This window comes from Pinus tabuliformis, chromosome X, assembly GCF_031772625.1.
Source record: "Pinus tabuliformis cultivar Carrire ecotype Pingquan chromosome X, CPIR1, whole genome shotgun sequence".
NCBI classification, from domain to species: domain Eukaryota; kingdom Viridiplantae; phylum Streptophyta; class Pinopsida; order Pinales; family Pinaceae; genus Pinus; species Pinus tabuliformis.
The window spans coordinates 1,200,475,048-1,200,502,434 of record NC_142308.1 but is presented as its reverse complement, the minus strand read 5'-3'; the positions used below and the strand labels follow the sequence as shown (position 1 = coordinate 1,200,502,434).

The 27,387-nt window shown below is 41.0% G+C and overlaps 1 pseudogene across 1 annotated transcript in view; it reads right to left on the bottom strand.

Moving 5' to 3' along the window:
- The window catches only part of LOC149144269 (aminopeptidase M1-like), a 133,126-nt pseudogene that overhangs the window by 86,539 nt on the left and 19,200 nt on the right, over positions 1-27,387 (bottom strand). Inside the window, exons 6-8 of the transcript XR_016264057.1 lie at positions 13,320-13,473; positions 12,036-12,140; positions 11,719-11,835 (exon numbers count right to left, since the gene is read on the bottom strand). The product of XR_016264057.1 is annotated as an aminopeptidase M1-like (transcript). The remainder of the gene's footprint in view (positions 1-11,718; positions 11,836-12,035; positions 12,141-13,319; positions 13,474-27,387) is intronic.

The window sequence follows — 27,387 nt, the reverse complement described above, 5'->3', positions numbered from 1 at the left end:
CTACATGCATTTCGGGTGAGCCACTTGCAAGAGAAATAACCACCTGAAAAAGTGGTTTTCTCTCTCCACCCAAGTGCTACGTGTCGCTCGATTAATGGAATCAGGCACTCTCCTCTAAATACCACTTACTGCCTAGTGTCTGCCCGATAACCACTGCCACTATTACAAACCCATCGGTTAACTGTTGAACGCGGTTACACAAAGTAACGACCTATGAAACTAGATTCGTCCAAAACAGGCCACGTGTCCGAATCCCACGAATCCGACACGATTCAATGGGAATTCAAATCTTAAAATGGGACACTACGTGTCCTAACAAGACACCATCTAATCCCGGTCGTGTCCCGTTAGGACACTTCGTGTCTCAATTTTGGGATTCGAATCCCAAAAAAGTGAGGGTTTATGAGGTTTATGAGGGAGGGATTATGAGGTTTGTGAGGGTTTATGAGGTTTGTGAGGGTTTATGAGGGTTTATGAGGTTTGGGAGGGTTTATGAGGTTTGTGAGGGTTTATGTAGATATTTGAATTTTGTATGTACTATGCATGCTATAATGTTACTAACTTACTTTGTAAACAGTGAAACTAACATCTAGATGAAGATCTATGTTTGAAATCAATGAATTTGTATCATTAATGAGAATTTGTGTAAGAAATATCTAATTTTTAATATATATATATATATATTTAATAAAATAATATATAACGAATCCTACGTGTCCTGTTCCGAGGGGTCAATGTGTCTGAATCCAACACTCGAATCCCCGTATCCTACGAATCCCGAATCCCTGTGTCAGGTGACTTAGGTAACGAGTCTCCGCTCTTTGCTTCTTGTGGTTTCAAATGACTCTTCCTCTATGCTTCTCTTGCTCCTCTAATCGGTCTTCCCTTTGGATTCCGATAGTTCTTCTTTGGCATATATTACATGCGATGCTCCTCCGTTAACTGCTCTTCCACTAGCTTCTCCTCCTGATGCGTGTTCCTCTTTGTTCCTTCTAATGAACTTCTTCCCTGCTTTGATAGCTCTGCTCTGATAGCTCCTATGACTTCCGATATTCTCTCCAATGGCTTGACTGTCTTGGCTTTCCTCTGGTTTCTCCTCATGGCTTCTTGCTCCGCTTCTCCTAGAATATTGCCATATTGACATCAATGACAATCTCGGTTAACACCTTTTAGTACTCCTACTTGTATCGACATCAATATACTCAAAAATTCCATTAACCTACTTTCACGATCATTTGTTAGACATTAATATAAATATCTTATCTTATCTATATAAAGGAGTTTCTCTCCATTTTGTTTGAAATTGACAAGTGGAGGTTTAAGATTTAGAGAACTGATGAAGTATCAAGGTTAGGAATTGAAGATTGATATATCAATCCACTTAGATGTGTGGCTTATTTATGCTTTTCAATTTGTTGTTCATGTTGTAGATTCTTCTCTAAATAATACATCTCTAATTGCCCATGCTTACACTCATGTTTGCGCGAGTTCTAGCAAAAGCCATTGTAGCTAAGTGCAAGTCTTGGGTGACTTTGGAAGAATAGAAACCTCCCGCTCACGGCTTCTTATTGAAAAGAAGCTTAAGTAGTTGAATGTTGCAAGCCAACTTTGCTTCATTATACATTCTCATATCAAAATGTGGTTCACAGGGATATGACAATAGTACATACAAAAAAATAAGTTATTGCAATCGATTTGATTAGCAGGGTTGTAAAGGTCAAAAAGGCCAAGGGAGAATTCCCAATTAGTAACTCAACCAACCAAGTGAAGGTCACTGCCTTCTTTGGGGTCAAAATATGAGGTAAAAGAATTAATCTTTTATTGTTCTACTGGTTTTCCGTGTGTAAATATGCAACAAAAACTCAAAACTAGTAAGACAATATACTCAAAAGCACAAGATATAACATGTAAGCATCCAAGGGTTCCTTGCTCCTTCGCTTGGGTTGATTCCTCTTATAGGGCTAATAGATGACCTAGTAGGTCCTTCTCCCAACAACTTCGACCTTCTTTCTACAACTTAGAAACTTTGACCTTGAAGTTGCAAAACCTAGCTTGACCTTCGCACGTGTGAGAGAGATAGAGAAAGAATAAACCCAAAAACTTCATCCTTCTTTCCTTCTTCGCTAGCCTTTCTTCTGCCTCCTCTTTGTTTGAATGAATGAGAGATGATTCCATAGGAGATTGAGTTACCTCCAATATATTCCAAGGAGGACGACATGCCCTAATGAGGTTGACTTCTTAGCTGCCAAGCCAACTTGGTCTTGGAGGGTATTTTGACACTTTTAAATACAAAAATAATTATTTTGGCATGTTACAATGTGCCCAATGGGGTCTTCTTCATATGACAATGACTTTATTGACTTCTTGACACTAGGAAAAATCCTAAAATCACTTAATGGGTGCTTGACCTCTAAATAAAAATACCTTGAGCATCAAACCCATGCTACAAAAATAACAATAATATTTTTTCTTTCATTTTACAATATACAAGAATCAAGAGTACAACAAAACTCAAAACCGACAAGACAATACACTCAAAAGCACAAGATATAACATATAAACTTCCAAGGGTTCCTTACTCTTTCGCTTGGGCTGCTTCCTCTTCTAGGGCTAATAGATGACCTAGTAGGTCCTTCTCCCAGCAACTTTGACCTTCTTTCTGCAACTTAGAAACTTTGACCTTGAAGTTACAAAACCCTAGCTTCAACTTCGCACGTGTGAGAGAGATAGAGAGAGAATCAACCCAAAAACTTCGTCCTTCTTTCCTTCTTCGTTAGCCTTTCTTCTACCTCTTCTTCGCTTGAATGGATAAGAGATGATTGTGTCCATAGGAGGTAGAGTTACCTCCAATATATAGGCTTCCAAGGAGGACGACATGCCCTAATGAGGCTGACTTCTTCACTGCCAGGCCAACTTGGTCTTGGAGGGTATTTTGACACTTTTAAATACAAAAATAATTCTTTTGAAATGTTACAATGTGCCCAATGGGGTCTTCTTCATATGACAATGACTTTATTGACTTCTTGACACTAGGACAAACCCTAAAAGCACTGAATGGGTGCTTGACCTCTAAATAAAAATACCTTCAGCATCAAACCCATGCTACAAAAATAACAATAACATTTTTCCTTTCTTTTTACAATATACAAGAATCAAGAGTACATTTCACATTTATGAAGACCGAACCTAGTCTCACATTTCAACAAGACATAGGGACACCACACAAGTTGGATTGGCCCATACATTAATGATCGACCCTACAAAAGCAAGTTCCTCTAAAACCATGAGTCCCCAAGTAAGCCCATCTGAGGCCCTCCAATCCTATCCAAGACGAAAAGAGTCAGAGATGAACCTAAAGGATCAATTGGGGTCCAATGAAACACAAGGTCTAGGACACCTAATACAAGACTTCACATGGTTGTTACAAGGCTTTAACTTGTGACCTTGACTTACAATGGTGTTAAATGTGTTGTGAAAATATATGTATACCCTGTGAAAAATACACTACTGAAATCCTATTGCAACAACAAGTATTATTAATTTATTTCTTCTAATTGTTAATTAAATCAGTAGTTATTGATATGGCAACAACGAAATAAACACACTACAATCTTCACAAAATTACTGCAAAAAATAAAAGCGTTGGAAACTGAGAAATATGCTAGCGCACACATAAAAATTGACATAATTAATTATGGACAAATGTCACCAGAAAAAACCAACTTGGGAATATCGGTGCAACAACTAAGGGTTTTTATTATTATGCAGTAATGAAATAATCTAAGTACAATCTGGATGTCGAAAACTGGCAATCTTGCAGAGAAAATACTGGCAAAAATTATCTGACAGAAATTACCCTCACTCCGAGCAATCCCGGCACTCAACTGCTTCTGAAAAGCAAGTCGTCCACCATGCCCTACGCAGCTTCTACATCACCCTTGCATAGTCTGCTATACATTCAGCCTGGAACAACTGCAAATCAAGCCGTCTTGCCTGTTGTTGACTGGGAAATTGACCTCTGGCAATCTGGAAATACTTTTTGGGCTCTAGAGCTAAAAACCAGCTTCACCTTCACAAAATCAAACTGCCCTTTAAGGCTTCTACGCAACCTCTAGGAGAAAATCTCAGCCACTGCGCAAAGTACTCACCGGATCTAGAAAACCTTCCTCCAACTTAATTGTCCCTGTCCCTATTTGTCCCTGCTTCCTTCTCTAGCTCAAACTCTTTCGGCAACTACTGCTGCTCTTTGGAAAATCGAACTCTCCAAGGAAATCGATCTCAAGTGTGTGTTCTTCATCTACCCGTCGACTTCTTATAATCTTTTGTTGGACCTCCAATGACCAAGATTAAATCTTATCGATGGCTACGATCATATCGGATTTGATCTGTGTGTGTTTCTAGATGAATCACACCTTATCTCAATTAATTCTAATTAATTAACCACTTCTCCTAAGTTTAGACTTAGGAAATATTTAAAAATAGGCTAATAATCTAATTGAGACACTTCTAAGTGGAATTTCCATAAACGATTTCTAGGTTATGGAGAACGCTTGTTTTTTAGCCTCTCCACAAAGTTTTGAGACTAGAACACCTATGATGCTACCAAAACCAGCACACCCTCTTAGCAAGGAACGTGTTCTAGTGCTGCACTGCTACTACAACACCTTGTCTCTTTATCACCCTTTGTCACGTTGTTGATGTCTAGCCACTGTGATTGCATGCCACTGCCCACCAATCACTACACAACTCTGATGTTGCATTCGTGTTGTTGTTGACACTGTTATATTGTTGCCAACTCTACATCTGCACTGCAACTCCCTCTCATCTGTTGTTGTCGGTGTTCCACGGGGACGCGTCCCCCAAGGTGGGGGACATGCTTCCTCGCCCCCCCACGCTCTCGGGATAGGGAAACTAGTGGGGAAACATTTCCCCATGTCCCCTTTTTTGGGGAAACTTAGGGGGGGCTTTTTTCTGGTGACAAAAAGCGTCCCTCCATGTCCCCCCAAATTTTGTTGCTAATAACAATTAAAAACATAAAAAATTACAAATTTTAACATAATTAAAAAAATAATAATAAATAAATAAAACTTAAAGGATAAATTAAATCTTTAAAATATAATCATTCACATCTCTCATTTATTTCTTATTAACCCTATGATTTTACCCTGTCGCCTGACATTTTCCTTTTGTTGTCGCTCAACATTTTACCTTGCCGGCTGAGATTTTCCCGCTACCACTGCTCAACATTTTCCATTTACAATTTGTTGTGATATGGATTTAATATCAACTGGGGCCCCGAGACATTTGGAGTTGCGATTTTGATTTTGTGACTTGTAGCTGTCAGATTGGAGCTGTGATTTATTATTTAGTACTTTTTGAGAAATTTACTAGTATTTCACTGCTTTCGAAGTTTACTTTTAGTTTAGTATTCTATGGCTATTTTAGACTTCAGCATAATGTCCTTGTCATATGATGAATTTACTTTTCGATGTGCATTGTGTAATTTCAATTGTCAAATAATTAATTTAATCTAGATGTACCTTGCATAATATTAATGCCCATTGCCAAATGATGAATTTAGATGGAACATTGCATAATATCAAATGATGGATTCAATTTAGTAATTTACTTTTAGATTTACAATTTTACATTGATGATTGTAGAAATGTCAAATAATAATTCTGATTCATAATAGTCTAATACAAAATGATGATCATATTTTGATGTACATTTCATAATTATTAAGATTTACTATTTACTAACTTAGTTATTGACATACTGGTGGGATTTTATTTTTTATTTTTATATATTAAATTTTTAATAATTTTATAACTTTTATGACTCTGACGTCCCCCGTTTCCAAGAAATTTCCCTAAATTTTGGGGTTGCTTATATACGTCCCCTTTATGTTGTTAATTTTTGCAAATGCGATCAAATTCCACCTTGAATAGCGCAAATGACCAAGACGATGATTGCATTAGATTTCTCTTTTCGAGAGGACCAAAATCGACCTAAAGATCACCCAATTTGGTCAAGCGGAAGTTGAGTTATGAATTACTTTATTCATACATGTATCGTGGAATGGGTCGGCCCTAACCACATGAGTAACTGCTTGGGTCAGTCTTAACCCCAAGTGAACCCTTAGGAAATCCTATAAATAGAAGAGACCTCAAGCTCATTTGGACACATTCAATCAAGCTATCTTCTCTTCTCTTTTGTCTTGGTTCGCACAGGTTCGACAGAAGGAGTTCATGCAAGGGTCTAAAATCACAGGCGTGAGGTTCACTCTAAGTTAGGGTTTTCTGGTTTCTAGACGCTAGCACAGAACAGGGCATTTTAGTCCCTGGATGTTGGCACACAGTGGTCATGAGAGCGTCGAGAGAGCCTTGGACGTTGGCACAAAGACTTATGGGAGCGTCTGGGGCTTCAGAGGCAGATCTAGAGGTGTCGGTCCCCGGACGCTTGCATAGAATGGCCCTGAGAATGTCCAAGTTTTCCTGGATGCACACACGATAACTTCAAGGGAATGACCAACAGTTTTTGAGTAGATCTGATGAGTTGTTCCCCGGACACATGCACAGAATGGTATGGGAGCGTCCGGGCTACCACAATTGCTAGCACACAGTTCTAAGAGAGCGTCCAGGGCTGCTATAGTCGCTCGCACAACTTCTCCCTGCGTCTGAGACTCAGAGATGAGATTTCAGTATTCTGAAGTTTTTGCTCAGTGACAACAATATACAACAATTGACATTAGTTTGCGACAACACATTACAACCATCAGTATGAGGGTTTTGATTAGATTTGTTTCATGGATATCATTATTGTTTTGTTGCATAGATAAATGGATCATTGTACTCTCTTTTGCTACATCATTTGATGACTATCTAAGAAGAAGAATATTTGCAAGGGTTTTCCCCATAGTGGGTTTTTCCCTAGTCTTGGGCCAATCCTGGTGTCTCTATGTATGTGCATGCTTTTCTTCTATTGTTCCTTTTATGTTCTGTTGCATTGATGGATGATGATGATGATGATGATGTTCTTTCTATATAATGGTGTATAATGATGTAGATCTAAATAATGTAATGATGATATGGGGTGAACTTAATATGTTCAATGAAGAAATGCAATTATCAAAGCAAAGAACAATATAGCCCTATGAAAAATTAACATGGTATTAGAGCTGGGCTAAAGAAAAGTCATGAAGATCACCCCAATAATGACACCTTTGATGGAAGCAAGAAAAGGATGGTGGAGACCTAAAAGAATTCTAGAGTTTGAAGAAAGCCCTAGGCATCTTGATGGTTAGAGTTTGATGGAGTCTATGAGGTTAGGGTTGGAGAGAAAACCCTGGTTTATGGCAATGACTTGAGATTTGATGTATGAAACTCTAGCATGGTCTATGTGAAGATGCTTGAGCACTTGACGAAGATTCGACGAAGCCCTAAATGAGATAATCCCTAGCAAACCTAGTTGCATACTTGAAGGCAACATGGATATATGGACCATGGATATTGATGTCTCTTGAAGATTGGTTCAAGAGGAAGAGGATCACCTCTCATTGAAGATAAGAATTTCTTGACTTGTGATGCTTCTTACTTGTTATACTTATCGATCTGATGATTATGTTTATTGCTTATACTTCCTGCATATGTATTTAAGTATATGGATGTTTCTAACCTCCTTGATGAGATGTGGTGAGTAGATCCTTCTTGAGGATCATTTGAGATGAGGAAAGGAAAGCTAGATCTGGAAAGAGGTAAAGAGGTACTTGATGAAAAGATGACAAAGTGCTTCAAGCGGCCTATGTCTAATGAAAAGGTGCACAGGTAATACCCTAAGGTATGCATGGTAGGTTATTGGCTCGGTAAGCCCTAAGGTATGATAAGAATGTCTCTTTCTTTAATGGCTCATACATGCACATGAAAGTGACTTGGATCTATGTTTCTTATGATGAAAAAATGCTCCTGGTGTTGAACATTTTTTATCTTCTTGAATTTTATGAGGCTATCTAATGTTGATACATTGATACACTTGATGTTTGGCTAACATCTATGATCTATCTATTGGATATCTTGATCCTATAAAGAAGGCTAGCACCTTGACTCTAGTAAATGATAGCTCATTGACTCCTATACGTGAGTTTGTTGGTAATACTTTCCATAAGCATGATGAAAGCATATGGAAAGAGTGATTGACACTCTTGTTGTTTTGATAAAGCTTTATTGAATGACCTAATTTGATCTAATTGATCATGAAGAGCATGGTAACCTTGATGTGAGAAGTATAAGTGGAAGATTGATAACTAGATTTCTTACTAATTATGATCATGTCTTGATGGGATGAGTAACTATGGCATAATTGAATGTCCTAACTTGATAGAAAGAGCTATTGTTTTCATAATCTTTGAGATATGATGCTACATCTACCTACTACTTTGAGTCTAACCTTTGATGAAAGATTGATGTCATGATGTTGATAGCCATGATAGATATATGTTTATGTTCTAATAGATTTGTTGTTGTTTGGCTCTAGTAGAGACAGGCTGATGACATGAATGAAGATGAATGAAGTAGATCCCCAGTCAGAGGGAGAATCTCTTCTTAAGACTCTTACTCATATTACTATTTGCATTTTGTGTTGCTGAAGTATGATTTATGTAAAAGTATTGATCTGCAGCAGAGTCTCAAATCTGAAGCCCATACAGAAATTAGGCTTTCTTCTCTGGACGCAATCATAGATCTAGGAGATCTCGTCCCTGGACGCACGCATGCTAAGGCCTAAACAACATCCAAGCAACTAAATACGCTCCCATGCTAACCTGAAGGGAGCGTCCAAAGGTTTGACTACAGTTGACCATCATTTGAAGCTTTCTGAAGTTGTTTGAACTCTGAATCAAGTTGTTTCTAACATATTCTGCCACTGTAATCTGAGTTTTGAAGTTGTTGGGTTAAATTGTTGATCACATAAAAATGAAGTATTGTGCATAAAATCAAATGGTCACTTAGAAAATGTCAGTCCCACAAATGTGTTGCAGATAGCAAGATCTGCAAGCAGAAAAGCCTGAATGCTTGCCATTACATAAACATGAATATTGAACTTGTGATTGCAGGTGACCGACACATACATATAGATATGTCACTATCTTTGTGCTACATGAGGTTGGCATAATTTGGCTGATTGATATAGATGAACAGTGTTTTCTCATGATACTTGACAATAACTTTGAATTGATGATTGAGATATGCCTTGACTATAGATCTCTACGATAGCTAATTTGGACTTGACCTAATGTCTAATGATCTGATTTGACGATTGTTGATTTGCCTTGATGTCTATGCTATGTGGGCATAATGATGTATATTCGGAAAAATGATTTTGTTTTGGCCTCCTTGTTCCTAGCACAATGGTTGAGGTAATGATAGTTGTGATTCAGCATACCTGCATTGCTTATCCTTGGTGTATGCATTTACACCTAGTGACAAGAACGACTTGTATTATGATTATAAGAATAACTTGATCAAGTTCGGATTCAGCATACCTGCATGACTCATCCTTGGTGTATGCATTTACACCTGGTGACAAAAACAACTTGTAATATGATTATAAGAATAACGTGATCAAGTTCGGATTCATAATGCACGAATCACGATTGATGACAACTTGTTGGCATGATGAGATCATATGAGCTCCACTTGTCTCCTAGTTGAAAGAATTGATACTATGATATTGATGACTTTGATAATGGTCGTGATCTAGCTTCTAAACTCGAATGATTTGACTTTGTTGTTGTGATGGTACAACATTGATTTATGTAAGGTTGATTATGCTGACTTAGCAAGGCATTATGCTTAGAGCATTGCAATCCAGATATGTCTATATTTGATAGTTATCTGATGAAGTCAGGATGATGAGTTCCAAGGTATGGATTTGATATTGATTATGGTTTTGGTTTTATATCATGATGATCTACTTGTGACAAGTGATGAGCCTTTGATTATCTAAACCAAAGCGAGATGACTTCTGAAGCCCAAAATGATGTATCATGGCATGATGAATCGATTTCTGGAATTTGGGAAAGAAATTCCATATTGCGAAGCTATTGGAAAATGTTTTTGTATAATGAAAATGAAAATCCTTGGATACTCCGATTTGATTTTCAAATATATTGTTGAACTTGACATGGCATCCGATAGTCATTTGAAGCATTGATGTTATGTTTTGAACATCCATCTGTATATATATATGATGTGCATGGAACCTGAATGAATTCATGAGTGAGTTGCTTCACTCACATAGAGTTGTCGCCAAACATCCTTTGATATATCTGCATGAGGTGTTTTATTTTTGAGAATGAGATATCTCTCCTATGATATGCGTCTGCATAGATGTATTGTTGATATTTCAGATTATTGCTGATAAGCACATTTGGACGTTGCTTTAGTATGAGATCTGCCATGATATCTTGGATGAGAGGTCCATAGTACGATTAAGGTTGAATACGATGTTGCTAGCATGGATAGCTGTGAGGCGGGATGAAGAAGCTCCTTAGAGATTTATCTGAGTATGATCTGGATATGGCATGGATACATTGAGATCCGATTAGCAGAAAGTCCCATATTTATAGTTGGGACCAAGATACTCTCATATATTGAGACAATGCAGCTATTCGAAACAAACTCAGGCTTGTGGTTGGCACCTCCTTGAGAGGGAGGATGATTATGGTATCCTTTTGTGATTTATATAGTTATATATGATTTGACGTGATATTTGATTTGATGTTCTGTATGAATAGGAAACAGCTGTTATTGAGACAAGTTGATACCAGATTCGAGTATGATGAGAGCAGCACTGATCGAGGACACTGAGCCAACTCTTCCTCCCTGTTTGAGCTCCCAGGGTGAGGAATTGAGATGGAGGGCTCCTAGGGTTGAAGGAGCTCTGGACAATAGGGCGTTACCCCTATCTGTTACCCATAGGGTTGGAGAATGTTTCTCCCCTATCTTCATAGGGTTGGAGAATGTTGCTCTCCTGTTTGGTCTTTGCAGAGTATACAACAGTTGGCATCATACCCACAAGCAGGCAACTAGTTGAGAATACCGCTCCTCATTTGGCCAACGAATTGAGAGTGTACTTGGGGTGTACAACCCAAGTTGATTATGATGCAAGTGTTCTACCACATGACTATTCTGGATGGGAAGATCAATAGGCAATAGGATGGGTTGAGGGTAAGCTCACCTATCAGACATCTTACTAAAGCACTACATTGGGCATTCCAGTGAAAAAGCAATCAAAACTTCATTGGTTCACTGGTTCACTAAAAGTTGCACCTAAGCCCAAGAAATCATCCCTGTTTTGGGTTCCTCTTTTCTACACAAACCAAATATGTTTTCAACTATAGCATTGAACTTGTTCCATTTTAATCCACAACTCAGAAAATTGGCAAATTGAAACTAGTATCAAGGACTTGGAAATCCACTACAAAGGAGGTCTCCAACATCAAGGCAATGGTTGTATGCTTCCCTTTTTTATTCATTAATATATACATCTAGTGTTTAATTTTCATAAATGTCTAAATATTTATTCATTTAGCATGATGCTCCTTGATCTGTCATGTAGTTTATGTTTGAATTATACTATGTATGCTCTTGTATTTCTTGTATTTGCACATTCTACCTAAACACATTAATAAACATACCACCAAACAAAAAGACACTTTACCTCAATAGGATGTGACTCAACTAGCCCATCCAACCTATAAGCCTCCACCGTTTCATCAATAAATTGAGTCCATATTTTCCACTCAGGAAATAGGTAATCCACTGCCAAATAGCTAACCTGCAATTTCAGAAGTTGCATAATCCATGTAAGAACATAGTACTAGTATAACTGCCTCTGAAAAAGACCTATAGGATCAGTTAATCTTGCTAGTAACACAACATCTCTGAGACATGCTACAGATCCAGCTGTTACACTAAGAGGATCAGCAAAATTAGATGATATAAATTGAACCAAAAGGAAAGATTTGGAAAATTTACCCAAGTCGCAAACCCCTCATTCAGCCATAGGTGAGTCCACCATTCCATCGTGACCAAATTTCCAAACCACTGATGCGCTAATTCATGTGCCACAACAACTGCAACCTAGAAAACCAGTAAAAGATGAACTTCAGTGAACACTTCACAAATATTTTCAAGAATCTGAGCAAAGACAGCAAGAATTAATGGTAAACATAATTGGGTTATCAGGTCACTATGTAGTATGTACAATGGTGAAAATTTCCCAACAACAACCAACCAGTCAACAAAAGTTACACCACTAATGCAATGAACCATGCCAAAAGAGAATCTAGGAAATTGCACAATTGCCAAAGACCACAGTGCATTGATGATATTGTACATAGCAGTCACATTAACCAATTTGTGGTTACCTGTTAGACGTGAATAAAATTATCTTATCCTATTTAACAGTAAATGTCTCAGCATAATATATGGAACAACTTCTTAAAACACTAGATTTAAGCACTAAGAATTCAAATATATTTACTCAAAACACAGTCCTGTAAATATTTATAATATATATTTAAAGTGCTTTCATGTGAGACCAATCTAGTACATTTAACATTTCGTCCTGATAAATATTAGCATCTCTTGACCTTTCATAGAGCCGACTAAAGATATAATCCAACAAATGCCATCAGAACCAGAATGAGAAAGTATAATTTCATTTCCATGCACCATTTTAGAATAATCAAAAAGCCCAATGTTGCTGATAGTGTAATTCCAAAATGATTGCCATCATTGCCTTCAAATATAAGTATATTCCATGAATTCTTAATTTTCATTAAGCATATATGGCGCCACAGCATGCAACTTTGCAAACTTTATTGCTTTGTCCATCTAATATTTTCAACTCTTATTATCAATCTTTGATTTTGTGATTTTCCTGTAATCCTTGACCATTTTTGTGATCTCAGCATTTTCTTTTATCTAAAGCAAGGTATTTATACTCTTTCCAGGAAACTATTTAGTGGCATGTTTGCTCCAGTTCACCAATAAGGATTTGCATGTATTTCAGGATTGTTTGTCTTTGCTGCACAATTCTAAAATTTCTTAAATGCATTTCTAAAAACGTCTCTAATATAGCAGATCATGGCACTTATCTATTCTCTTGCAGAAATGAATGTTCAATAATGATACATTATATGGAAGTATTTCCCAAAATTACATTTAATATAATTCCTTTCACTGGACTAAACAAGTTACCTTATTTGTTTATCCCATCTTAGAAATCATTTAATAGAAGATGAGAAAAACATGTACCCTTTGCTTATTTGCGGCTGCAGAATGCTTCTCATCATATAGCAAAGCAGTTTCCCGATATGTAACCAGACCATAGTTCTCCATTGCCCCAGCAGAAAAATCAGGTATAGCAACCATATCCAGCTTTGGCAGGGGGTAAGGAGTCCCAAAATATCTGTTAAGAATTCAGGGAAAATAATGAGGAAGCATAAAATACTGCAGAAAACTGTTGCAAAAGGGTTTAACCTTATCTGGGGTAACTTTCTTCACACTGATTCAAAAATGATTAAATTGAAACAATAATCAAGTGAAAAAAAACTTGATTAAATAAAAATTGTTAACAAAGAAAATTTAAATCTGAATTGGCATTCACTGCATTGTTAACAGGCTAACAAATCATTATCAAGCCAAAAGAAAGCATCCACTTTATTCATGAAAACAAATACTACCAGAGAGCATCATTTTGTTACAAGAAAGTGATTCCCCCACCCTCTCATATTGTGCCCAAGCCCTTTTAAAGAACCTTACTAGGGTATGCCTCCAATACAAGTGTGACAGTAGTCAACTACCAATTACAGACTTCTTTAAAGAGGGTGCCTTTCATTCAATGATTCCAAAGGAAAACAATCTGTCACTATCTATGTAAGCACAGAATTATGAGTAGACAATCAATGGAATCGAGATATTGTACACTAGCACTAGTAATAAATATTGAACAGTAGCCATAAACCTTAAAGCACACAAGATTTCATATTTCCAGGTCTGAATGTCAAACCAGTGAGAAAAGATAATTCTTGGAGAATCAGTACCACATGGGCACAGGTTTCAATAGGGTGTGTCCAAAATCCTGTGAAACCATCATGTGATATATCCCAATCCTCCCCATTTTTGAAAGGAAATGCCGGGGGGGCATGGGTGAACTCTCCCACATCCATGGGGGCAGCCCCTTCCAAACAAGGACACCCCCTAGAATCCCCAAGTTTAGAGATGCATCCTCTAAGCTGGCAATGGTTTCCTATGCAACTCTGTGAAAAACACTGATGTCCACAAGTGACACAATCATAGAGTTCCCATATACATCATGTGTATGGTACTTAGGAAAATACCACAAGGCATCCACAAGATAAATAGAAAATATACGGAAAGTAAAAATTTAAAAATCACACAAATACTAAACAAAATCTCACCAAGTGATATTCAATTCTCATAGGATTCCCAATGACATCTTTATAACCCCTTGTTTCTTGACTCACAAGTGTTACACTATTTTGTCACATTCCCCACTCTGCACCTGAAGTGTCGTCCTTTGTGCCACTGCTGTCACAAATGTCGTAAAGCGACAAAAGCTGCGTAAACTCATTCACCATGAATTATATGCTCAACACATCCCTAAAGAGATGGAGAACTAATGTCTTGAAGTAATTCTGGAAAAACTTGTGAAAAACCCTAATTTGCAAGATCAACGCTACTTTTAGTAGGCAAATCCATGTTGATTACCTTTTGTCTAACTAGTGACTAGCGCTTGCAGCGCGACATTTGATAGGAAAATCCGCGCTGATCCTCTTTGGGCAGTTTCTCCAAAAATGGAGCAGAAGATTCTCTTACTAGAAGCCTCGAGAACGGCGAGCTGGTAATTGTTGGATGAAGATATGGTCGAGTACTCCCATTTAGAGCCTTTGATCCTACCTTTAGGAATCTTACCTTTGGGATAAGGATATTCTTCCCTCTTTGGTGGATCCCTAACCTCCTCTCCATCACTATAAATCCCTTCTTCACTTTCCTCAATGGATTGGTCATTGATTGCCTGCATTCTTATTCTGAAACTATGCCCAAATGTTGCCCATCTAAGTATAGAGAAGGAGTGCTTGAATAGTCTTGGCTTGGACTTGGAAATCCACTACAAAAGGAGGTCTCCAACATCAAGGCAATGTCACTGCTGTCACAAATGTCGTAAAACAACAAAAGTTGTGTAAACTTATTCACCATGAATTATATGCTCAGAACATCCCTGAAGAGATGGAGAACTAATGTCTTGAAGTAATTCTGGAAAAACTTGTGAAAAACCCTAATTTGCAAGACCAACGCTACTTTTAGTAGGCAAATCTGTGTTGATTACCTTTTGTCTAACTAGTGAATAGCGCTTGCAGCACGACTTTTGATAGGAAAATCCATGTTGATCCTCTTTAGGCAGTTTCTCCAAAAATCGAGCAGAAGATTCTCTTACTAGAAGCCTCGAGAACGGCAAGCTGGTAGTTGTTTGATGAAGATATAGTCGAGTACTCCCATTTAGAGCATGATCCTACCTTTAGGGATCTTAACTTTGGGATAAGGATCTTCTTCCCTCTTTGGTGGATCTCTATCCTCCTCTCCATCACTATAAATCCATTCTTCACTTTCCTCAACGGATTGGTCATTGATTCCCTGCATTCTTATTCTGAAACTATGCCCAAATGTTGGCCATCTAAGTAAGGAGAAGGAGTGCTTGAATAGTCTTGGCTTGGACTTGGAAATCCACTACAAAGGAGGTCTCCAACATCAAGGCAATGGTTGTATGCTTCCCTTTTTTATTCATTAATATATACATCTAGTGTTTAATTTCCATAAATGTCTAAATATTTATTCATTTAGCATGATGCTCCTTGATCTGTCATGTAGTTTATGTTTGAATTATACTATGTATGCTCTTGTATCTCTTGTTGTCTTTTGATCTCTCTTGTAGGTATTTGGACGCAAGGAACAGCAAGGAGCGAGCTAGGAAACTAAGGGATCGAGATCATCATCAAAGGTTGAGCGCTTAGCATCAGAGTGAGGTAGGTTTCTCTCTCTCACTTTGCATTTTCAACATAAACTAGGAAAGCTTGCACTAGTTTGTCTGGTTTGTTGCTAGATCCTCTCATAGGACTAGAGAGATCGCTTTTGTCCGCAGAAGGGATTTATCTAGATAACAAATTGGCGACTCCGTTGGGGAAGCCTACACCCTTTTCATCCTCCTTTCGTTTTTTGCCTTCTCGTTAAGTTTGGCCAACCGTCGAAAGACCCTATCTTTGGATTGATTTTCAGTTTGTACTTTGAATTGTTAGTGTCTTAGGGTATCGGGTCTAGAATTTCTTCCTGAGTCTTTCTTGTTTTTCCTAAAATTTCCTTGCTCAGCACGTGTTTATCAATGACAGTCGCACTGATAGCGCTTGTTTTTCCTGTACAATCACGCTGAAAACCTTGTCTTCCACTCTTTACCCATGTTGAAGACCAGCACAGGTTTTGCTATGAAAAGTAGTGCTGCCAGCACAGGTTTTGCTATGAAAAGTAGTGCTGTCAACATGGGTTTTGCTATGAAAAGTAGCGTTGATGACCCTGTCAGCACGGGTTTTTCTATATAAAGTAGCGTTGGTCCTTGAATGTGAGAATTTTTAGGGTCTCTACTAAAAACTCTAGTGTGTCCTGGTCTCTGAGGTCTCTTCTTTGCTTTATCTGCATCAATCTCTGTCTATATGCTTCTGATTTCTTTGTGGAATGCAAAAGATTGTCTCTTGCTTGAAGTGGTAAAAAAATCGGATTTTGATTGAGTTTGTCAAGTTTTGAGTCGATTGAGATCTTTGTTTACTACTTGTGTGCTTGAGAATTATTGATTGTTTTATTAATTAAACAGTGATTGCTCTTTTGCATTGATTAAAGGAATCGATTTTGCATTGAATTAGTTTTCATTTCAAAAAAATTACTTTTCATAAAAGTGCATTAGATTACTTGCGTTGAAAAGTTATTTTTTGGAATTAATTATTGGGAATAGATAACATTTTTCAATAATTGAAAACTAAATGGTGCATTAGTTGCATTAAATCATTTAAAGCAAAAAGAAAAAGCATAATTCATGTAAGTGCATCATAGGAAAAGTGAAAATCATTTTTACTTTTTGGCATTGCATTCGAAAAGAAAAAGTGAAAGTTAGTAGAGGACATTTTGTTTGATGCATTATTGATAGAAACTTCTTCCCTTGATTAGTCTAGCCTTCATCGAAATGAAAAGTTTATTTTTCTTTTCTTCATCATTCATCTATCATTTCAAAAATTCTCAACATAACACACTTGAGCAGGAGCCAAGTCTACATTTGTTCTTCAGCACACGAGTGTTTCCGAGCGGAGATCCCAGCCCTTGCTTTGGTGGACTTCGAGTGCCAGCCCAAGGAGGGAGTTCTACTTAGTCCCGAATCATACCAGCAGCAGTGAGGTCGTACTTCAGCAGAGGAGAAGCTACATCAAAGGGGAAGCTACAGCAGCGCAGGGACTGCACAGTATTGGGTAGAGTCACTCCAGGAGGTTGAGGAGTGAGTGGAGTTTGAGGTGGAAACTTGGAGGGAAGGCCTGGGGAGCCTTCTAACAGGGATTGCAGGCATTTTTGGGGCATTTAGCAGTAGATTCTACAGGTGGGTCGATTTTCCCAGTAGCAGAGCCACTCAAGCCAAAGAGGGTCAAATTTCCAAGGTCAAGCTTTGGCCAAACCCTTCGTGGGTTATTCTGGGTTTATTGAAGAGAGGCCAAGATTAGTTTCCTGGAATTTTCTGAGAAGTGGAGAGGGCCCTAGCAGCAGATCCTTTCAGGCAACAACACATTTCTAGGCATTTACAGCGCAGTACTTGAGTAGCATAACAGCATTTGGAGGATGGTGTCTCACTTTTGATTTTGGGCTTTGTTAGCTTGCCTTGAGCAAGCCCAAGTGTACTCGCTCCAACACCTTATTGTACACCCCTTTCATTAATAAAAAAGTACAACAACGTAGTGTTTGGTGCCAATTTGTGGTCTAATTGTTTGTTATTGTTTCATGGTGTTTTGTTCTATGTTAGCTTTGCATATTTACTGTTAATTTTCCTTAGGGATGTTACAGTGGTATCAGAGCTCATAGACTTGGCACAACCTGTGAGAGCAGCATAGTCTATGACACCAGAGGATAAGCAGAACGTGACATATTGAATGCAAAGGTACAAAAGTAGAGAAAGACAATTGAAAATTACCCCTGATCCTGTGACTAGAGAACCTGAGGTAGAAGAAACCAACATGGGGGACATTGAAGGAGACAAAAGGAATGAGGAAAAGGAGTTTGCCCAACTCCTACTAAAGGTAGTGTAGAACTTATCCCGGAACATTGAAGGAATGGGCCAGCGAAATGGCAATGGAAACAAAGGTAAGGGAGTCCAAGGGTATTTCCAATTTGAAGGATCTGGCACTTTGCAGCAACACGCATCTCTCAATGCCAACATGCCATTGATCCCAAACACACCCCCTAGGTCCGCCATTCCTACATTCCTACAATCTGGAGCTGGTGGGCAACCGGAGCAGGAGGAGGCACCTTGTGGGGACTATTTCCTGGAATACCAGACCTATGGACTTGATTTTGGGAAGGCCATTACTTTCAAGGATTTCTACGTGGGGCGATGAGTACTGGACAGAGAGGTAGAGATAGTGCCGAGAGACCAGCACAGAGGCAGAGAGGTAGATGCAGAAGCCAGAGCAGGCCACGCAGAGGCTAGCTGAGACAGCGTAGAGGCCAGAAGGGCCTATGTCATCCATGCAGAGGGCATCAGGAGTGACGCAGAGGCCAAAAGGGCCTGTGTCATCCACGCAGAGGGCATCAGGAGTGACGCAAAGGGCCGTAGAGGCTACACAATGCCTTAAAGGGATGACACAGAGGGTTTTGAGGCTGACACAGAGGCCAGGAGGGCTAACACAGAGGCCAGGAGGGCTGACGCAGTGCTTCGTTGTGCTGGAGAGGGTTTCGTGGGGCAGATTTTTTGAATATATACTTCCGAATAGAGGGGTATTACTGCCGGCTATTTTTCTTTGTCGGGTGAGCTAGTTTGGCACCCAGTTGTACTCAAGGATATACTGCATAATAAATAACCCTTAGAATTGTTGCACCGGTTTTCCCGAGTTGGGTTTTTCGAAGGACGAGTTGTCCAAAAATAATGGCATCACTTCTGTGTTTGCTATTTCTTTCAGCTGTTGAACTATAGATGGTTGAAATTGTATTGTGTTTATTTCAATGTTTATATGTTTAAATAACATGTTCATTAATTAACAAGTAGGAGAAATAAACCAGAAGAATACAGAGAAAATTTCTAATGGGTAATACTTAGAAATTTCAACATGGTATCGGAGCGTGGTTGCAGATCAAAGGAGAGCTTAAGGCATCAGCTAAAGCAGAGCATTTGCAACAAAAACAGTTGTCTCGAGTGACAGAAATTGATCCTTGTAGAAAGCAACAGAAGAAGGGTTGACGCAGAAGGGCTGCGTCATCAGTCCGGGCAAGAGAGAGGCCAACGCAGAGGTTGAGGAGGGTAGAAAAGGCTCACGTAGAGCCATGCAGAGATCGGGAGGGTTGACGCAGTTGGCTAGGGAAGCATTTCGACCAGTGTCGGGATTGCGCAGAGCTTAGAGGCTCAGTCCTTCAGTTGTTGGGGCATAGGAAGCTATGGGCAGATTGCGAGGAGTGAAGATGGTGGGGTGTTGTCACTGCCGAGATAGAACAATACCTAACAGGGCAAAACCAAGGTAGAGGGAGTCGCTACCGAGGCGGATTTCTAGCCAAGGAATCTGGATCAGTGTTTCAGGTGCACGGGATATCGGAGAGGTGCGACTCGACAGTTGGCAGGCAGATTTCCAAGAGGGAAATCGAGACTCAGAGGGAGTCTAACAGAGAACTTCTAGACGGGAAGTAGCAACTCAGAGGGAGTCGAAGAGAGAACTTCCAGAGAGAAGTAGAGACTCGGAGGAGTCGAAAGGAAGAGCAGAGAGATGGCCATGAATGGACTAAGGGATTAGGACAGACTGGACGAGGCGTCCAACTTTGTGGACTAGAAGGCCAAGATCCTATCCATTCTAGATAGACATCGCATGAAGGCCTTCGCCTTGAGAAATGTGGCTATCCTAGTTGACCTGACTGATAATGAAAAGTACGAGGAGGCAATGGCCAAGGCGAAATGCATCATCCTTGATGGGGTCAAGGATCATGTGGTCCAACATATTGCCAAGAAGGAGACAGCAAAGCAAATGTGGGACACCTTGAAGACGTTGTACCAGCATACTGTTGATTTGGGGTAGCATTGGATGTGCTCTAGTCGTGAAATTTGGTGGAGAGGTTGGGGCACATGAGATCTCCAATACCCATAAAGGGTTTGGGAAGATTCTAAACATATTAGGAGATATTAAAATAATTAATATTTTTAATGGAGTCCCTAAGTCTAAACTTAGGGAAAATAAAATATTAATGTGTATTAATATGAATCTGTGTTAGAATGGCCCAAAAGACATGGATCAAGCCAGATCTAATATTAGCCGTTGATTAGGGACTTAATCTCGACTGTTGAGATGTCAACAGGAAAAGTATAAGAGGAGGCTTGAGGATCACTTGGAGAATACACCAAAGTGATCAGTCATTCTATTCTCTAGAGCGGGGTTTGCTAAGAGAGATAGAATCAGTCATCGGGAGAGCAGCTGAGGGGCATTGAGTATAGAGAAACAGAGAAGGCAGAGATTGCGTCGGGAGAGCAAAGCAGCAGTCAAGGAGAGTGACACAGAGCCAACAAGGGCTCACGCAGGGCCACGCAAAGGCAGCCAAGTGTTGCGTAGAGCACCAGAGAGGCCAGCGTGTTTGACGCAGAGGCCCAAAAAGCTGACGCAGGGCCTCCTGGGGCTGACGCAGGCCAAGAAAGGCTAATGCAGGGCCAGCGTGAGACAGAGAGGGGCTGATGCAGTCCAGATTGGGCAAACGCTGGGGTTGCAGAGCAGTTTTGTGTTGAAGCGCTACCGGAAGGATTTTCCGGGGTTTCAGCCAGGAGATTTCTCTAAAACTGTGAGGTATAGCTGCTAAGGAAATTCTCTATTGAGTAGGCCAATTTTGACACCCAGATTGTACTCTGGTATTGTTTAATAAGAAAACCCTCAAATAGCTGCACCAGTTTTCCCGCATTGGATTTTTCCGGGGACATTGGTCCAAAAATAATGGTGTCATGTGGTGTGTTTGTTCTTGTTTCTTTTAGTTGCTGATCTGTAATATGTTGAGCATGCACTGGTGTTTATTTTCAGTATTTACTTTGTAAATAACTTGTTAAAGAAAAATAACAAGTAGGTAGGAATAAATCAGATAAGGTGCATGGAGGGTTTCTAAGTAAATTTAGAAACTTCAACATGATATTCAGAGCATGATTGCAGATCACAGGAGGACTAAAAGACATCAGCCGAGCAGAGCAATAGCAGCAGAAAACAACTGTCCTGAGGTGACAGAATTTGTTTCTAGCAGCGCAGAAGCCAAGAAGTGTGACGCAAAGCCAGCCAGAGCCACGCAGAAGAAGTCGGGAGCTACGCAGAGCCTCAGAGAGGCTAGCGTTGCTGACGTAGAGGGCCAGGGGGCTGACGCAGGGCATCCCAGGGCTGACGTAGAACCATTTGGGGTGATGCACAACCAGCGTGAGGCAGAGAGGGGCTGACGTAGTTCACAGAGAGGCAGTTGCTGGAGTCTAGAAGGTTGCAAAAATATTGCAGAGTGGAGTTGGTGAGGTAATGTAGTTAGAATAGTACCTGATAGAGCAGGGCCAGAGGAGTTGTTATTGAGGGTTTCTAGCCGAGGAACCTAGATCAGTAGTGCAGTTGCACAAGACGATCATAGCAGGGGGCATCTCGACAAGTAGCAGAAGGATTTCTAGGAGGGAGTCCAGAAGAGAACTTCAAGACGGGAAGTAGAGACTCAGAGGAGTCGAACAGAGAACTTCCAGGAGGGAAGTAGAGGAGCATCATGGAACTACACGGGGTAAGAGACCATGATACACTGGACGGAGCATCGAACTACGCAGTCTAGAAAGCCAGAATCTTATCAGTGCTTGACAAGAATCGTGTCAAGAACTTTGCCTTAAAGGTAATAGTTGTCCCAGTCGACCCCAGTGATAATGATAGGTACGAGGAGGCGATGGCGAGGGCCAAGTGCATTATCCTTGACAGGGTCAAGGATCATGTGATACCACATATAGCCGAGAAGGAAACGACAGTTGAGATGTGGGAGGCTCTCAAGAACCTGTACCAGCATACTTCTGGGCAGAGAAGAATGTTGCTCAAGAAACAGATGAGGTCGTATCAGATGAAGAAGGGTCAATTGATTGACACCTTCCTCGGAGGACTGAATGAGATCCGAGACCAGTGGAATGTTATAGGAGCGATACCGGATCAGGAGCTTATGGTGAGGACAACCCTGAAAGCTGTCTCAGAAGATTGGGAAGTGTTTGTCCATAGTATCCTAGGCAGAGGGACTCTCCAACCTTGGGACGAGATGTGGGCAGCTCTTCGCCAGGAAGAGATCAGACGGTAGTCGAAGACAGGTAGCAGCAGTAAAGGGATCAAGGTCAAGCAGGAGGAGGAGGATATGGCCCTAGCATCTGAGGGAAAGCAGGAGAAGTGGAAGAAGAAAGATCTCTCCAAGATCAAGTGCTTCCACTGTGGGGAGCTGGGTCATTATGTGACCCAGTGTCCAAGGAAGAGGAGTAAGGGAGAGTCTTCTGAGACTAAGGCAGTGCCAGCACGGGCAGAGAAGGAAATTTTGACAGATGATGATTGTGCCATGAGTGCACACGCACCACTTGAGCGGAAGTGGGGAGCCATCGAGCTGTAGTCAGGCGGACTACAAGCGATGAGGGGCAGGATCCTCAAGGTACCCAACCTCTTGGATTAGACCTTGCTACGGTAGCCCCGACGAGGAGTAATAGGATTGGCTGAGGTGGGTAGAGATGAATGCAGATGGAGCCACAGAGAGAGCTACAGTGCAAGAGTCCCGAGATAGCGCGAGGCTAGATAGCTGCAGCAGTGCAAGAGGCACAGGAGTGTTGCACCAGTGCAAGACGACACAGAGAGGTGTGCAACAGTGCGAGATGTGGGAGAGTTGTTGCAGCAGCACAGAAGTCAGAGAGGGAGCTTCAACATCAGTGGGTGTCTCTAGCCCAACAAAGAGGTCAGTTGGAGGATCAGTTACTTACTTTTCAGTAACTGAGTTGCAGTGCATCAGTGGGCAGCACGATGCAACATGATGAGAGGAGATGCAGTGCTGGGAGAAAGGACCAGCAGCAGAACGGATGCAAAGGGAGCTGTCGTACAGATGCAGTAGTGGCAGTGGCAGAACCATGGGCAGCAGTACAGGATGCAACAGTGTAGAGGATGTTGGGCAAGAAGGCCTAGCATTAGCACAGGTACCAATGCCGGATGATCAAAGTAATACTCAGTGAGGAGTATTGCTAGAGCATAATCCTAGCTAAGAGGGAGTGTTGATTTGGGGTAGCATCGGATGTGCTCTAGCAATGAAATTTGGTGGAAAGGTTGGGGCACATGAGATATCCAATACCCATAAAGGGTTTGGGCAGATTCTAAACAGATCAGGAAATATTAAAATAATTAATATTTTTAATGGAGTCCCTAAGTCTAAACTTAGGGAAAATAAAATATTAATGTGTAGAAATATGAATTTGTGTTAGAATGGTCCAAAAGACATGGATCAAGCCAGATCTAATCTTAGCTATTGATTAGGGACTTAATCTCGGCCGTTGAGATGTCAACAGGAAAAGTATAAGAGGAGGCTTGAGGGTCACTTGGAGAATACACCAGAGTGATCAATCATTCTATTCTCTAGAGCGGGGTTTGCTAAGAGAGATAGAATCAGTGATCAGGAGAGAAGCTGAGGGGCATTGAGTACAGAGAAATAGAGAAGGCAGAGATGGGGTTGGGAGAACAGCGCAGCAGCTAAGGAGAGTGATGCAGAGCCAGCAAGGGCTCACGCAGGGCCACACAGAGGCAGCCAAGTGTTGCGCAGAGCACCAGAGAGGCCAGCGTGTTCGACGCAGACGCCTAGAAAGCTGGTGCAGGGCCTCCTGGGGCTGATGCAGGACAAGAAAGGTTGACGCAGGCCAAGAAAGATTGACGCAGGGCCAGGGTTAGATAGAGAGGGGCTGACACAGTCCAGATTGGGTAGACGCTAGGGTTGCAAAGTAGTTTTGTGCTGAGGAGCTACTGGAAGGATTTTCCGGGCTTTCATCCAGGAGATTTCTCTCAAACTGTGAGGTATAGCTGCTAAGGAAATTCTCTGTTGGGTAGGCCAGTTTCGGCACCCAGATTGTACTCTGATATTGTTTAATAAGAAAACCCTCAGATAGCTGCAATGGTTTTCCCGCATTGGGTTTTTCCGAGGACATTGGTCCAAAAATAATGGTGTCATGTGGTGTGTTTGTTCTTGTTTCTTTTAGTTGTTGATCCGTAATATGTTGAGCATGCACTGGTCTTTATTTTCAGTATTTACATTGTAAATAACTTGTTAAAGAAAAATAACAAGTAGGTAGGAATAAATCAGATAAGGTGCATGGAGAGTTTCTAAGTAAAGTAAATTTAGAAACTTCAACACATACTCTCGTGTAGTGGAAGATGTTACTTGAGAATCAGTTGCGGTCATACCAGATGCAGAAGGGGGAGTAAATAGATCACTTCCTCGAGAGATTGAAGGAGATCCGGGACCAACTGTATTCCATAGGGGCACGCCGAATCAGGAGTTGATGGTGAGGACCGCCCTAAACGCAGTCTCCGAGGAGTGAGAGACATTTGTCCAGAGCATTCTGGGCAGGGAAAATCTTCCAGATTGGGAAATATTGTGGGTAGCTCTTCGCCAAGAAGAGATCAGACGACTAACCAAGACGGAAAGTAGCAGCAAAGGAGTCTGGATCAAGAAGGAAGAGGAAGAGGATGCAGCTCTGGCATCTGCAAGGAAGCAGGAGAAGAGGAAGAAAAAGGACCTATCCAAGGTCAAGTGCTTCAACTGTGGGGAACTGGGTCAATTATGTGAACCAGTGTTTGAGGAAGAAGAACAAGGGAGAGGTGTCTGACTCCAAGGCAGCGCCAACGAAGGCGGGGAAGGAGGTAGAAGAGGATGACGATTGTGCCATGAGTGCTCATGTACCTCTAGAGAAGAGGTGGGGAGACATCGAGCTGTAGTCAGGAGGACTACAAGCGATGAGGGGCAGGATCCTTGAGGTACCCAACCTCTTGGATTATACCTTGGTACGGGAGCCCCGAAGAGAGAGTAGCAAGATTGGCGGATGTTGATAGAAACGGATGTGAATGAAGCGACAGAGGCTGCTACAGTGCAGAGTCCCGGGCAGCGCAGAGCTAGCAGGCTGCGGCAGTGTGAGAGGCACAGAGGGGGTTGCAACAGTGTAGGATGGCACAGAGAGGTTTGCAACAGTGCGAGATGCAGGGAGTTGTTGCAGTAGCACAGAGGCAGTAGAGGGAGCACTTGTTAGCGGCAGAGAGAGCTTCAACATCATAAGTGTTTCTAGTCTTACAGGGATGTCAATAGTTGGGTGGATCAGTTACTTACTTCTCAATAACTGAGTTTCAGTGCAGTAGCAGGTACCAGTAGCACGATGCAGCATGATAAGAGGGGGTTGCATTGCAGATGCAGTGTTGGGAGAAAGGACCAGCAACAGCACGAATGCAAAGGGAGTTGCCATACGGATGCAACAGTGGCAGTGGCAGGGCCATGGGCAGCGGTACAGGATGCAGCAGTGCAGAGGATGTTGGGTGGGGAGTCCGAGCATCAGCACAAGTACCAGTGCTCTATAATCAGAGTGATGCTCAGTGTGGAGTATTACTAGAGCACAATCCTCGCTACGAGGGAGTGTTGATTTAGGGCAGCATCGGATGTGCTCTAGCCATGAAAATTGGTGGAGAGGTTACATCACATGAGATCTCCAAGACCCAGAAATGGTTTGGGAAGATTCTACCCGGTTAAGGAGATATTAAAATAATTAATATTTTTAATGGAGTTCCTAAGTCTAAACTTAAGAAAAATAAAATATTAATGGGTATTAATATAAAACTAGGTTAGAAGGTTTCAAATGACATGGATCAAGCCAAATCTAATCTTAGCTGTTGATTAGAGATGTAATCTCGGCCGTTGAAGGACTAACAGGAAAAGTATAAGAGGAGGCTTGAGGGTCAATTGGAGAACACACCAGAGTGATCAGTCATTCAATTTTCTAGAGCGGGGTTTGTTAAGAAAAGTCGAATCAGTGATCAGTTTGTAGCGAGGGGTAGTGAGTACTGGACAGAGAGGCAGAGATAGTGCCGAGAGACCAGCGCAGAGGCAGAGAGGCAGACACAGAAGCCAGAGCAGGCCACGCAGAGGCTAGCTGAGACAACGTAGAGGCTAGAAGGGCCTGCGTCATCCACGCAGAGGGCAGCAGGAGTGACACAGAGGGTCGTAGAGGCTGCACAGTGCCTTAGAGGGATGACGCAAAGGGTTTTGAGGCTGATGCAGAGGCTAGGAGGGCTGACGCAGTGCTTCAGTTGTGCTGGAGAGGGTTTCGTGGGGCAGATTTTTTGAATATCTGCTCCTGAATAGAGAGGTATTACTGTCGGTTATTTTTCTCGGTCGGGTGAGCCAGCTTGGCACCTAATTATACTCAAGGATATACTGCATAATAAATAACCCTCAGAATTGCTGCACCGGTTTTCCCAAATTGGGTTTTTTGGGGGACACGTTGTCCAAAAATAATGGTGTCACTTGTGTGTTTTCTATTTCTTTCAATTGTTGATCTGTAGATGGTTGACACTGTATTGTGTTTATTTCAATGTTTATATGTTTAAATGACTTGTTTATAATTAACAAGTAGGAGAAATAAACTAGAAGAATACAGATAAAATTTCTAACAGGTAATACTTAGAAATTTCAACACTATGCACCAAAATACAAAGCATTATAAAAAATAAGTAAAAGGCGTACTAGAGGGGTGGAGAAATCAGGCTAAGTAGGGTAACTCATGCATCCACGATTTCTCCCTCCATTACATCTATACACCCGGGATGTGGAATCCCATTAGTTGGTCCCCTGACCATGGCACTTGGCCATGAAGTCTTTCGTCTCCATTGCCACTTAGAAAAACACCTATTGATTGAAGTGTTAACCTTAGAAACACCACCTAACTGTTAGGGATGGAAGCACCTAATAGGGTTGACTTCTTAGCTACCCCTACAAAGGTAGGGGACACCTTTACGAGACTTGTTAGAGTTATATATCT